This window comes from Triticum aestivum, chromosome 7D (assembly GCF_018294505.1).
Source record: "Triticum aestivum cultivar Chinese Spring chromosome 7D, IWGSC CS RefSeq v2.1, whole genome shotgun sequence".
NCBI lineage: Eukaryota > Viridiplantae > Streptophyta > Magnoliopsida > Poales > Poaceae > Triticum > Triticum aestivum.
Genome location: NC_057814.1, coordinates 444,773,555 through 444,788,732, shown reverse-complemented (window position 1 = coordinate 444,788,732; position 15,178 = coordinate 444,773,555). Strand labels below are relative to the sequence as shown.

Below are 15,178 nucleotides of genomic sequence, written 5' to 3'. Positions count from 1 at the left end.
TTTTTTATCATATATATATAATGTATATGTGTATGTATGTGGCTATATGTTTTTGTTCATATGTGGCTATATGTTTTTTTATTTTTATTAGTTTAATTTTTTTGTTCATATGTGATGTATATGTGTATGTGGCTATAATGTATATGTGAACAAAAAAAATTGTATGTATGTAGATGTTCAAAATGTATGAATATATATGTCAAAAATGTTTTTTTGTTCATATATAGAAAGTTTTTATATATGATAATGGATATATATTCGATATATATATGAGAAATGATAATCCATGGAAAAGTTTTATATATGCAAAAGTTACAATTTTAGAAAAGTTTTATATATCTAGCTAGGAAGGGAAGAAGAAGAAGAAAAAGAAGGATAGGAAAGAAGAAAATAAGAAGAGGAAATAAAGAAGAAGAGGAGAGGAAGAAAAGGAGAAATAAATAAGAAGAGGAAAAAAGAAGAAAAAGAAGAGGAGAAGAAGAAAGGAATAGAGGAGAAGAAGAATATTTTTTCTTCTTCTCCTCTATTCCTTTCTTCTTCTCCTCTTTTTTTTCTTCTTTTTTTCTTCAATCCTCTCCTCTATTCCTTTCTTCTTCTCCTCTTTTTATTTCTTCTTCGTTTTCTTATGTTTTATCGGGTCTGTCGTCGTCGATATATACCCCTCCCGATAACTTCAACACGAGGGGGGATAACTTCAGCACGAGGGGGGTCGATATACCCCCTCCCCGATAACATTATTTTCCCATGTATATATGTCGTCGTTGTCGATATAACCCCCTCCTGATAACTTCAACACGTGGGGGGTCGATATACCCCCTCCCCGATAACATTATTTTCCCGTGTATGTATGTCGTCGTTGTCGATATTACCCCCTTCCAATAACTTCAACACGAGGGGGGTTCGATATACCCCCTCCTCGATAACATTATTTTCCCGTGTATGTATGTCATCGTTGTCGATATAACCCCCTCCCGATAACTTCAACACGTGGGGGGGTCGATATACCCCCTCCCCGATAACATTATTTTCCCGTGTATGTATGTCGTCGTTGTCGATATATATAACTCCCTCCCAGATAACTTCGACATGATGGACGGTCGATATGTATACCCCCTCTCGGCCGTGATAACTTATACCACGGGAGCACCCCCCGGCCCTCTCGCTCGACCAAAACTCTCGAGGACACCCAAACCCTAGAAAAAAACGATGTCGGTATCCTACCCCCTCCCGCCGCGCCCCTACCCTTGAAGCGTTGCCTAGGCCACCCCAAACCCGGAATAAGCTAGGTCTACGTTTGCACTAATATATCCACCTGCTGTCATGTTTGTGTAATAATTGCCATGTTGTAATATTTGCAGAAACAATGGAGCACGGACGAGATGAGCAAGCAGAAGAGGTGTTGGGGGACATAATCTTAGCCGGAGGTGATATCTTGTCGTATCTTAACAACAATGATGGTCTGGAAGAACAGGGTGAAGAAGCAGGCTACGGTGATCGAAGAGTGGAGGAGGAAAGACATGATTATGATGGCTCCGGTGACCCAATGCTGGTGCAAGAAGGAGCCCGTGGTGACGGCTCCGGTGACCGAACAGAGTCCGGCCAGGTAAATATATTAGTTAAGCCTGTGCTGACTAGCTAATTGATGCGTTCATTGTTTTGGTATGTACACATATTAATTAATACTCGTCTTTCTTCTTTTTTCTAGCCCTCCGGATCGAGCACAACTTCGGTAAAGAGACGAGGCCCGAAGAGAAAGTTGCGCTCGGATGAAAGGTTTGAGATCACAGCAATCGCGCACGACGGCCAACCGATTGAACCCCTCCGGACAAAGGATGCTTTTGCTGCTCAGTGCGGGGTTCTAGTTAGGGACAAGATCCCGATCAGCATCCACCAATGGTATAAGCCTAAGAAGGAAGACCCTGAGGTGTCTTATGTCAATGATATGCAGAAAGATGATATTTGGACTGAGCTGAAGGCAAATTTCACCCTACCGCCAGAGGAGGATCCGGAGAAGCCAGTTATAGAGCAATTAATCAAGTCTCATGCTCTTAAGAAGATGGCAGACCTATTCAGGAGGTGGAAGAATGAGCTGAAAACGTTTGTCGACAAAGAAGAGACACCAGAATTCATCGGCCGGTATGAGAAGATCAGAGATCACTGGCCCGCATTTGTGGCCCACAAGACATCGAAAAGAGTAAGAAGATGTCAGCAACAAACAAGAAGAATGTTGTGAAGAAGAAGCTTCACCATCGCACGGGGTCAGGTGGCTACCTCAAAGCCCGACCTAAGTGGGCCAAGGCTGAGAATGGTCTGCTTGAAAAAGGGATCGAACCACAGACAATGAACTGGACAGACTGTTACCGGACTTGGTTCTTCGGGGCTGGCGGAACCTTGGACCCTGTAACAGGGAGGTGCATTTGGACGAACGAGCTTTTGAGAATACCAGTCAAGAAGATTCAGCAATATATCGATGCAGCGCAGGAAGGGACGTTCGTTCCAGACAGAGAGAACGACAAGCTCACAATGGCCCTCGGGAATCCTGAGCACCCTGGACGGACACGAGGCACGCCAGGCTCCGTTCCGTGGAAGGCTGGTTTTCCGGACGCGGGCGGTTACAAAACCCAGGAGAGGAGGAAAAAAGTGGAGCAGATCCAAATTCAGAAGCTGCACGAAAGGGTTCAAGCGCTAGAGGAACGAGACGGCAATCGAGATGCCGAAACTGCCCCCGAAGCTACACCGCCATCTCAGCGGAGAAGCAGCGTGGCTTCCACCGAGCTGCTTCAGCTGGAGCATGCGGCTCCTGCTAGCTACCCCGTGGATGCTATCACGGAGTCTCAACATTGCCACCTTATGGCGGAATGGCAGAACTTCAAAGTCAAGGCGGCTGTTGGCTCTGTTTTACCTACTGAACCCGGCGCAACCTACCACTGCCGGCCGATTCCAGAAGGATATGCTAGGGTGATGGTGGATGAAATAACGGAGGGATTTGAGGAGCTCCAGCTTGACCACCCTACCGGTGAAGGGGAGACTCGGCTGGATTCTGCTCTGAAGACTCCATGCCTATGGCGGAAGGAGCTCATCAAGCTTCCGAACTGGACGGCTCCGGCGAGTAAGGGCACTCTGCCTCCTCCTCCGCCTCCTCCTCCGCCTCCTCCTCCGGCGAGTGATCAGGGCACTCAGCCTCCTTCTCTGGCGCGTGGCGGCACTCCGCCTCCTTCTCCGCCAGCGCCGGCGCGCCAGAGCAGCCAGCCTCCTCCTTCTTCGCCTCGTCAGCAAGGGCGGAAGAGACCCGCCGCCGCTGCGGCTGATCCGGCGCGTCGTAGTCCTTCTCCTCCGCCTCGTAAGTAAGGAAAGAAGACAGCCGCAGCCGCTCCGTCTGCTCTGCCGGCGTCTAGCAGTACAGCTGCCAGAGGCGGGAGGCAATACAGATTCGGTCCTTCTCTGAAGACTCCAGAGAAGTTACCATACGAGAGGACCAAGGAGGAGAACGCGAAGATCATGCGAGCCAAAATGAAGAACTTCTTTGAAGGGGTGAAAGCAAAGAAACATCCACCTCCGGAGGAGAAGGTAGATCCGGTGAAAGCAAAGCGCACTCTGGCTGCCCTGACAAAACCACCAAAGTCTCCGCCGAGAGGCAACTATGAGCGCGTTCTTGCAAAGACATATGCCGAAGCGGAGCGGTCGGGAAGTACTGTCAGTGATAAAAGGATGAAAGAATGATGAGCTGGGAAAAAAATTGCCCAGCTCAGCGAACAAGCGAACCAATCGTGCCCCCCGCTCAAGGTGTCAAAAGACATCGTCGCTAATGATCCGAGTATGGTGCCCGGTTATAGCAATCTTGGAGATTACCTGCCCGACGATGTACATTATGAAATCATGGAGGTGGACGAACACAAATACCATTACGGGAAGCCTCTCGTCAAAGATGAAAGATCTCTAAGCACGATGATGCGAAGACTACATGATTGGTACATGAAAACCTGCAGAGAGTCTGATGGGATGGATACTTTGACGCTGAGAGTTAAACCGGAGCATGACCTCGTTGGAATTGATTTGTTGAGTGTTCCATTTGAGGATTTCTTCCAGTTTTACAATCAAAAGGCCCTCGATAAAACAACGATCACTTGCTACTGTCTGTAAGTAGTACTACTTCTGTCATTAAGTCTCTCTATATAGGTCAGCTCTTTCATTGCATGTATTTATACTTATCCTCACTATATTATGCAGATTGAAGATCGCCGAATTGAAGAAAAGACAAATCGGTGATATTGGGTTCATTAACACAAATCTCATAGATGCATATACGGTTGAAAAACATCCCAAAGAAGCCGAGGCCAACTTGCTACAATCGTTGGTATTAAATCAAAACAAAGATATAATACTCTTTCCTTACAACTTCAAGTGAGTGTTACTGTCTTGTGCATATTCGGTTTCCCTTATTAGTCCAGGTTATGGTAATGTAATTGATGACTTATGCATGCATGCGCAGCTTCCACTATATTCTCCTAGAGATTAAGCTTGAGCAGGGAGTAGTAACCGTCTTAGACTCGAGACGAAAAGATCCCCAGGACTATGCGAACATGACTCAAATGCTCGAGAAGTAAGTTAAATCGATCATTATCCACCATATCAGCAACTTTGTTCATTTCCTGATATCAAGTAATTGTTTTCTTTGTCTGGCAGGGTTTGGAGAAAATTCACCTCAAAAGCTCCGGGACTGCCGAAGAAGCTGCAATTTAATCACCCGAAAGTAAGTACTATAGTAGCATGTTCCGCGCATCTCCTAGTGATTCAAGCGCTAGTTTCATCAATACCATTTAGCATGCTTGCTTATCAGTTTGATTGACCTCTATTTCTTGTAAAGTGGTTGTGGCAGGAACCCGGGAATAATTACTGTGGATACTACGTTTGCGAGTCCATCCGCTACACGACCTGTGAGCGGGGCTACACTGAAGAACAATATGAAGTGCGTAAGCAATAATATTCACAATTTTATTTTATTACCATCATTTGTGTTGAGTTTCATTTATTCATATATATATATGTATTGACCCCCTTCTTCAAATTAGATGTTTCGGAAGCGGGATGAACTCCTAGCAGAAGATCGTATGCGAGGAATTCAAGAGGAATTGGCGACATTCTTCCTTGACCACGTGATCGCTGAAAACGGAGAATACTATGTGGACCCTGTGTTCCTACAATTTAATTAGGAGATTGTATTGTAAGAGATAATTATTGTATATATGTAGCCGGTAGTGTCGGATAGATATACGAGAACTTGTTGTTCGACCAATATCTCGGAGAAGGAGAGGTGGTCGATATCACTTCTCTCTGTATGCATATGTTCATGACGATCTTCTGTTTCCTTCATTTGATTACTAGCTAGCGTGTCTACTCCTCTCCATACGTATATAGTACGTAGCGTCGACCAAGCACGGAGATAAGAGAGGACACTTCTCTCTATTAATTAGCTAGCTAACACAATATATGAAACACCTAAATTAACCCCCCAAAACCCCTAAACCACCCCCTTTCAAAAAAAACAAAAACCTCAGCTCCTGCCAGCTGCTGACGCGTGGATGCCTATTGGTCCCGGTTGGTGACACCAACCGGGACAAAAGGCCCTGCCTATTGGTCCCGGTTGGTGGCACCAACCGGGACCAAAGGCCCTCCTGCCTGGGCTCCCCGCACCGGCCACGTGGACGGCCTTTAGTCCCGATTCGTGTAAGAACCGGGACTAAAGGGCTAGGGCATTAGTAACGACCCTTTAGTCCCGGTTCTAGAATCGGGACTAAAGGCCCTTATGAACCGGGGTAAAAGCCCCTTTTCCTACTAGTGCAAGGAGATAGCGTCACCGGGTCGGGGTGGAGAAAGGCAGTGTGGGCTGCTATTTGGAAAGTGCACTGCCCAGGGAAAGTACATCATTTTATGTGGAGATTCGGACATAATAGTCACCCGCTAAATATGAATATTGCTAGGCGGGATGTGGAGTTGGATACACGTTGTGTGGTGTGCAATAAATATTTTGAAGATGGTGGACATTTCTTTTTCCGTTGTAAGGCAGTCAGAGCTATGTGGCGAGCGACCGATCTGGAAAATGAAAGGCTAAATATTATGCAGGCTCCCACGGCGTTGGAGGTGCTGGAGAGGATTATGGCATTTCCTGAGCAAAAGAAACTAAAGGTGATTTGTCTCCTGTGGCGTTGGTGGTCTGAACGCAATAGAAGAAGACATGGGGAGGGTACGACTTTGCCGCCGGAATTTGCAAGACAAATATCAATGCTTACTGAGGAATGGATTCAGTTCCATTCTCCACCTACCAGACCCCCGAAAGTGCAGATCAATCAGTGGGAACCCCCTCCCCAGGACTGGGTTATGTTGAATTTTGATGCTTCTTTCATTGGGGCCTTGGGAACCGGTGGGTGGGGTTGTATAGCGAGAGATGCAGCCGGCGATGTCTTATGTGCTGCAGCTGGCCCCCTGGTGGATGTGTCTGATCCATTGCATGCAGAAGCTCTTGCTCTAATGAGGACCATCAATTTTGCAGAGAATTTTGGTATGGGTCGGGTGATATTTATGACAGATTGTCTACCTTTGAAGCAAGCCATAGATGGCAGTAATGCAGATCGTTCACAGCTGGGGAGTCTTTTTCGTGAGACCAAGTATCAACTACAGATAGGTTTCATTCAATTTAAGCTAGTTCAGGAATCACGTGAATGTAATATGCCTACGCATAAACTAGCTAGTTTTGTTTCTAGGATGGTGAGGGGTAGTGAGCGTATTTGGCTCAATAATTTACCTCCTGATGTACTCAGTGCCGTGGCCCGTGATTTAACCGTGTCCACTGGTTAATTGGAATGCATGGTGTTCCAGGTAAAAAAAAAAAGAACGAGCTTGTACCCTAAAAAAAAAGAACGAGCTTGTAATTGGGCCATCCTTCTTGGCAGCAGGCTACGACCGCCCACCTGCGTCTCCAGCGCCAGTCAAGCTGCGAATCGAACGAAGGAAAAAGCAAACAAAGACGAACGACGTGATGGGCTAGTCCAGTGCTGACTTTCTGCTGATGTCACAATTTAGCTAAAATCTAGTCAATTTTCATCAAAAGTTTGATCTAATATATCCGAATCTGAATCGTGCTTTTGAACCGTTTGACACCGCAGAAAAATTAGGGGTTAGCATTGAACAATAATGCTAGATTCACGGGCTGCCTGATATGGAGTTCACGGGCTAGTTGACTTGTCCAGTTTTTACTAGCCTAAAAAACTAACTCCTACTCATTAACCATGCCCTCCCGGATTTTAATTGGTGGGTGCGCCGCTAGCCCCGTAAAACGCCCATAAATGCCCGTGAATGTAGCATTACTCAGCATTGAATGTGCGGGCGCAGACACGATACGATACTAGGAACATGCATGAGAGGAAACGAAGAACAAGGAATCTACAAAGTGAACTTGATCTTGACGGGAAATGACACCGATGAGCCAGCGCCCTTATCGATTAGCACAGTACTGACGCCGGACTGCACGACGCTGTACGCCGTCTTCTCTTTTTTTGAACGGGGAAAGGCACCCATGGTGCCAACTTCATTCAACTCAGTAACAGTGTACAGCATGAAATACAACTCCCTGAATGTTGCAAGAAGACAGAGTGGAGATGACAGGGCAAGTTGAGTGAGAATGAGTTGAACTAAAACAACTAAAAACAGGTCCTGTTGCTCTGGTCAGAACCTGATGAGCTACATTGTGGGCTATGCCATTGATCTCTCTGGATATATGGAACACCTGCGATTGCAACTGTCGAGTGGTGTTGTAGAACTCTGCAATGAGCTTTCTGATTGACCATGGAATCGCATCAGCCAAGACATTTTTGCTTGCTGCTGCTTTAGCCAAAGAGAGATTATCAGTGAGGAACGTAGGTTGGCTAATCTGCAAAAGTTGAGTCACCCTCGCAGCAAGAACAAGGGCATGTGCTTCTGCTTGTAATGGAGAAAAGGTGGGCTCGGTCGAGGCTTGAATTTGGACCTGCATGCTCCTTTGATCCTGCAAAAAATTAAGATAGACACCAATACCCGTGGCTGTTTGTCCATGCGTTAGACCTGGTATCTTTGTGCATTTAAAAGAAGCATCAGAATAAATTTTTGCCCCCGAAATAAGAAGATCCGTGCTAATAGTTTGTCCCTGCAGCGGCAAAAGAGTGGAGTTTGTAGTATTTTGCTGGAGAGAATAAGTCTTTGCACCATCAGGAGAGGCATCATTAAGTTTACTGCTTTCATCCAACGCCATTGTAGCCATAAAAACCTGATGAGGAGAAGAATTTTTTCTACCAAAAAGGCAATCATTTCTTGATTTCCAAATGCACCATAAGAAATTAAAAATATTTGGGGTTGATGCATGAGAGTGGTTCATGGTCAGAAGAGCATGGATAAGAGCCTGTATAGAATGATGATCTTCAGTAAAGATATCAGTCCTAAGATACCAAGGATGCGCAAACCATGCAGCTCTAGCAAATGTACAATTGAAAAACAAATGCAATTCATCCTCATCTTGAGCACAGCGACAACACTCTTTATCAATATGACTAGACAAACGAGATGCTCTCAAACCTGTAGGGAGGGCCTTGCACGAGGCTGTACGCCGTCTTCTCAACGATGCGGAACGCCATGCACATTTACCGTGAACCGCACGTCTGCGGTGCCACCCCGGCACCCCACCCGCATGGACACCCTCTGGAATGCCACCACCTGTTTGATCGGCGCAGTGTACATTAGGACGCTGTGGCTGCCCTCCGTGTGGCCGCCGTTGGTGATGCTGACGTTGAAGCTGATTGTCTCAGACGGTTGCAGTCGTTGTCGTTGACGTTGATCGCGGGGCAGGACCGGGCGGCCACGCCGTGCTTGTTACTGACCTGCTTGCAGTGCCGTTGGTGCCAGTCTTGTAAAGGAACTTGGTGTAGTTGAGCCCGTAGCCGAACGGGTACGGCACCTCCAGCCCTTGGTAGAACTTGTACGTCCTCCCGGGGTAGCCATGCTTCGGAACGGGCCGGAGCTCCATGGACGTCATGGGGATCTTGTGGATGTAGTCGTTCTTGAACCATGTCAGTGGCAGCCGCCCTCCTGGTCAATCAAATTACGTTGATGTCTCAGATAATTTGTTGTTGGAGCTCAATTAAGAGGTAGTCGGACATACATATGCATGACATGAATTGATCTTGTGTCTGTTACCTACGTGGATTGTATCTTCCAAAGATGATATCGGCAATGGCATTGCCTCCTTCGGCACTGGGGTACCCAGCCCACAAGATGGCGCCGATCTTGGGGTCGTGCTGCGCAAAGGAGATGGCAATGCCTCCACCGGAGAAGATCACCCGGCTGAGGCCCCTGCGACACGGGTGATCTCCTCTTCCTGGGCAGGAGGAGATCCTCCCCGGTCATTGCCTCCCTCTTAATGGAGTATTTAATCAAAAGCTACCATATTTCGTCAATCTGTGCCCATAAAAAACCATTTTATGAATTTGTCCCGAAAACTATTACTTTTCTGTTAATCTGTGACTAAAACCTATCATGTCTGTAAATCAATCGATTCGTCCATTTTAAATGCACTTATGACAGCCTTGGCCCGCATGTAAGTGCTGACATGGCCTCGTAAGTCAATGCCGTTTGGTTGACCGTTAAGTTCGTACGTGGGCGGCAGCCAGCTGTGACATCTGCTCCAAGTCCGACTACCGGGCCGCCGGCATGTCGCTGGTGCTGCTTCCGTCGTTAAGCCACAACAAATACATGTCCTCCTGCCTCGTTGAATCATGTGCTGGTGTTGCGCACACTGCTCTGCCCCATCGGCGGCTTGCTAGTGCTGAGTGCATTGCTCTGCTGCCATAGAGAGGAGAGTGCCTGGACGCACGCGACGACGAAGAGAGCTGATCCACGCAGTGTACGCCGGCCTCGAGATGTGTGACGGCGAGGAGAAGCTACCACCGCCTGGCGCTGCGGCCAGCCGCCCGTCGGTGCGAGGCCAACCAACGCAGCGGTGAGCTCCTGCCCGCGCAGCGGCTAGAGGCGGCCAGCAACCAGTAGCTCTTCTGCTGCGCGGAGGCCGGTGCGGTGGCCAGCTCCTGTCCACGGCAGCGGCTAGAGGCGCCCGGCAACCGGCAGCTCGCCCGGCTGCGCGGAGGCCAGCGCAGTGGCCAGCTCCAGCCCACGGCAGCGGCTAGAGGCGCCCGGCAACCAGCAGCTCGCCCGGCTGCGCGGAGGCCGGCGCACTGGCCAGCTCCTGCCCACGGCAGCGGCTAGAGGTGGCCGGCAACTAGCTCGCCCGGCTGCGCGGAGGCCAGCGCTCACCCGGCGGCGGCGAGCTCCAGCCCACGGCAACGGCTAGAGGCGGCCGACAACCAGCTCACCCGGCTGCGCGGAGGTCAGCTTGCCCGGCGGCGTCGAGCTCCTACCAGCGGCAGCGGCTAGAGGCGACGCCACGGCTGTCGAGCTCCTCCTGCTTTGGTCGTAGAGATACTGTCGGTAGCAGCAAGCTCCTCCTACTTTGGCCGTAGAGATCCTGCCGGCCGCGGCAAGCTCCTCCCGAGCTGGCGGTCGCAGGGGCCGGTGCACACCAAGTGTTCGATAAAATGTCTATGTGTAATTAACTTAACAGTCAACACAAACGGTCAAACAACTGAGTGCCCTGTCAGCCTGACGAGTGGTCCCAACCTGTCATAATCAAGTTTAATTTTTGATATCAGTCATTAAGTCGAAGTGGTAGTTTTTAGTCATAGATTAACAAAAAGTGATAGCTTTCGGCATAAATTCATGAAGCGATATTTTATGGGCACGGATCGACGAAACGTGGTAGTTTTTGTTTAAATACTTCTTTGAATGTGCAGGTTTATGCCACCACAGTAGATGGTCACATTGGCGTGACAACGCAACCTTCACATGGCTGCTTATGCTTATGCATTCGCGTGGCGTCACATACCGGCATGGCGGCCCTGTGTATTCACCACCCATGACCTTCTCAGGCGCTTGTGCGTGCGGGCCACGCACGGCGACGTCGCCGAGCTTCTTGGTGTCCAGAGAGAGCAGGTTGTCCTGGTTCTTGAGGAGCACCATCCCCTGCCTGGCGCCGTCGACGGCGAGGCTCCATTGCTCGTCGCTGCAGATGTCCTTCTAACCGAGCGTGGCGTACCGCGGGATGCCGTCGAAGAAGCCGAGCATCATGAGCGTCATGCACTGGTTGTAGAGCGTGTTCGGGGCCGTTCGGATTCAGCCCACACCAGCCTGACCAAAACGACGGCATGCCAAAATTTTGGCGAAGGAAACGGCCGCCCGGAACTCGCTCGCACACTAGCGCAGAATCACAACGGCTGGTCAAAAAGTTGGCTGTGAGCCAAAAACTTGGCCGCAATCCAAACGCTGGCCCATCCTGTGGTCAACGACCAAAATTTTGGAAGGGCAGTTTGAGGCTACCATCCAAACAGGCCCAAACACCTTGCCCTTGGCCACGGCGGGCATACCGTAGGTGGTGACGAAGTCCATGGCGGGCTTGCGGTCCAGAACGATCTTGTTAGAGATATATTTGGGTTACTTGTATTTGATAGTTAATCTTTCTCCTACCTTATCTCCAGGAGAAGCGTCTTGCCCTTTAAGTCTTGTACACAATATATACTCGCCCTCGAGGCTCAATAATACATCCATCATATTCCGTCAATCCCTCTCTCCCTTCTAACATGGTATCAGCCTAACCAATCCAAACCCTAGCCGCCGCCGTCCGCTTTCGCTCCGCGCGCCGCGTCCGGGGCTATCGGCTTTCATGACCGCCGCCGGGGATCACGTTGATCGGCTGCTCTAGAGAGTCTTTTTCCCGATCAATTGATTCAGGTTTTTCTCTCTTGCCGGTCGTTTTATCGGCGTTTCTTTTTTATTTTCCAATCTACGATCGGTTTGCGTCGCCCGCCGCCGCCGACGATCCCCACGCGCCTCTACTCTGACTTCGGCATCAACTACACCGGCGTCTTCTCCAACTCGGCGGCCTTGCGCGCCACGCGACAGCCCGGAACGGCTGCCGCGCACCTGTCCGTCGGTGACTCTGCGCCGACCGTCGACGCCTTGATTCGATCGGGCTCCTCCACCAGCACTGCTGTCTTCATCCGGATCAGCTACTTCACGGACTCCAGGCTGCACGCGTCACGCAAGATGTGCTGGTGCGTCGGCTAACGCTCGGCATGAGCGTGGCTAGCTGATCCATGTCGTGGGCATATGGCCCAGTTTACGTACATGCACGCATTGGGTGTATGGCACTTTCGTGTTACATGCACCGCACATGAGTGCTACCTTGGCCAGGGTGTCTATCTGCTCGTGCGTGTCTCCGCTGGCCCGCAGCGCCTATTGCTACGTCCGGTCATGCACAGCTACATCGATTTCATCGTCCGTCCAGCAGTCGCATCCTCGACCTTGCAAGCCGTCAGATTGATCACCTGTTTCGCTGCTTCGCTCCATCGACGCTGTGCGATCGATCTGATTTATCGGTTGCGCGCGCTTTCGCAGGTCCCGTGAAAATCGTCTCGGGGTTCAGCGTGTTTATCCATCAATCGAGCAACGGGCTGCTGCTGCGTCGCCTCGTCGGGCCGCAGCGCCGCCGTCCGTGGTTCTCCTCGTGGCCGCATCGACTAGCGCGTAGCCGCTGCGTCGCCCTTCGGGCCGTAGTCGCGTGATACGCGGTCCCGCCGCCGCCCCGAGGTCGTCCCCTCGGTTGCACCGACCTGGGCTCCGCCGCTGCGTCGCCCCTTTGGGTCGTAGTGCCGTGACCCGCGGTCCCCGCCGCCACCCCGAGGTCTTCCCGCCGTCGCCCCGACCTACCCGCCGTCGTTGCGCCGCCCCTACGGGCTGTAGCGACGCAGCCCGTGGTCACCCCGTCGTCACCGCGCGTTGACCTCTCGTTGTATGCGTCGCGCCATCTCACTTGGTGCGGGAACGCCACCGTCCGCGCAGGTCTTCGTCACTCTGTCGGGTTCCTCGCCTACTTCGATCATCGCCGCCTCGCTCCTAACCTAGCCGCCGCCGCTCTTCTTCGGCCGCCGCCGCTACCCTCATAGCCGCCGCCGCCGCCCGTCCACCTCCTTCATCTTCGTCCAGCAACAGCCCGTCGCCAGCGTCGCCGTCATTTACCCCGACCACTTCGTCTACTCCGACAACAGCGGACGACATTGGCCCCACGCCAATTAGCGCCGCAACCGTCGTCGAGCTCTTCTCTACTGGCCTCTCCGACATCTCCGACATGGCGTACAGCTCGTGCAGGTCCCTCCTCTACACATGCCCAGTACTGGCAACACCGGTGCGTGCCTTCGTCCACGACGTGTCCCTGGGCCTGGCAAGCCTGGAGCGGCACTTCGTCAACTTCGTCTTCGTCTGTCTACGCATGCCTGGTGCTGGCAACGCCGATGCGTGCCTTCGTCCATGACGTGTCCCCGAGCTTGGCAAACCTGGCGCGACGCTTCGTCAACACCGTCTACCTCTCGGCGCACTCCTACTTCGACATCACTGCGCCTATGCTAACTCGGCGCTTCCTTGCGCCCGCAGCTCCACAGCGTTTTCCTCGACACCGGCTACCCGACTCGACATCGACCACGGCATTCTTCGCACGGCTACCTCGACCACGTCTACGCCATCCTACGCTCTCGGCTACCTCGACATCGGCACAAACGGCTATCATCCGCTTGAGCAACTCGTCGGCTTCCTCTACAGTCAACGCGTCCGCGATGCGACACCATCCACGACGCTCCCGCTACGACTGCGCGGGGGGGGGGGGGGGGGGATGTCAGCCCGGCTGCTATTCTCTCCAGTCTGACCGTCCGTGACGCTCTTGTTGTGCGCGACGCTACCGCTACGACTGTGGGGGATGTTAGAGATATATTTGGGTTACTTGTATTTGGTAGTCAATCCTTCGCCTACCTTATCTTCAGGAGAGACTTTTTGTCCTTCAAGTCTTATACTCAATATATACTCGCCCTCAAGGCTCAATAATACATCCATCATATTCCGCCAATCCCTCTCTCCCTTCTAACAGAATCAGCTCTCGCCGCAGTCGAGGTCGAGCCCGGCCTTTGAGCACGGCGGCACTGCCCTTGACGGCGGTGTAGCCGAGCCACGTGACGTTGTCGACCATGACGCGGACGGCTTCGCAGTCGGAGACGATGTAGCCGTGGAACTGCCATTCCCAGCGGATGGTCTGGGAGAGCAGCCTGGCGTCGGCGCAGGCCGGGATGCCGCTGACGCGGTTGTAGGAGCACATGACGCTGCTGACGTCGCCGTCGCGGACGCACATCTCGAAGGGGCGGAGGAAGGTCTCGACCATGTCCCGCGCTCCTGGACGCGCGCGTCGACTTGAAGCGGGTGTGGCCGTGCCAGTCGTCGAGATTGTAGGGGGCGTAGTGCTTGCAGCACGCCGACGTCTTGATCGGCCGGGACTGGGGTCCGCCGCCGTGTCGTGGCCGAGGATGTCCTGCATGCCGCGCACGAAGTTGACGGCGTAGCGCCCCACCACGAAGGGGCCCTCGCCGGGCGTCTCCAGGGCGGGTCGCGCAGCAGGTTGATGTTGGGGCTCCAGTACGTCAGCCCGCCCTTGCCAAGGTTGTAGTACATCGCACGAGCCTCCGTCGACACAGCCTCCAAATGAAAAAAATAAACAATTCCTGAGACATGCACGTATTAATCATACGTGTCAATCCAGCTGGACATGCATGTTTGTATCCAGAGTACCATATAATATAAGTAGAGTATATGTGTGAAGTGAAGGTGCATGTACCCGACCGGTGGATTTCGAGAGGGTCTCGTTGAAGCTGGCGGTACTATTCATGACGTTGGCGAAGACGACGCCGTTGTACACGGCGGCACGGCCTGAGTGCAGGTGTGGCTTGGCGGGGTCGTCGAACTTTGTGGCGGGGCCGCGGCTGGACAGGCCGTGCAGCGCCTCGGACTTTTTCCAGGGCATCTCCAATGCAGATTCTTAAACTGTATTCAATCATTCGGAACGAGTTATGTGGACGCGTTATGTCATTCAACACGATACCACATCGGTCCGTGGACAAGTCCGCTTGTCTGAAATCCCGTAAATTGAAAGCAAATTAGGAGGTTTCACGGGAGTCCGGGCATCCGTCACGTAGGACTCGGACACCCTCAGCCCACCTAAAAAACGAGG

General features: G+C 51.5%; 1 pseudogene; it reads right to left on the bottom strand.

Moving 5' to 3' along the window:
• Positions 1 to 7,437: 7,437 nt before the first annotated feature.
• LOC123171157 (beta-D-xylosidase 4-like) lies at positions 7,438 to 14,971 on the bottom strand (annotated as a pseudogene).
• Positions 14,972 to 15,178: the final 207 nt, after the last annotated feature.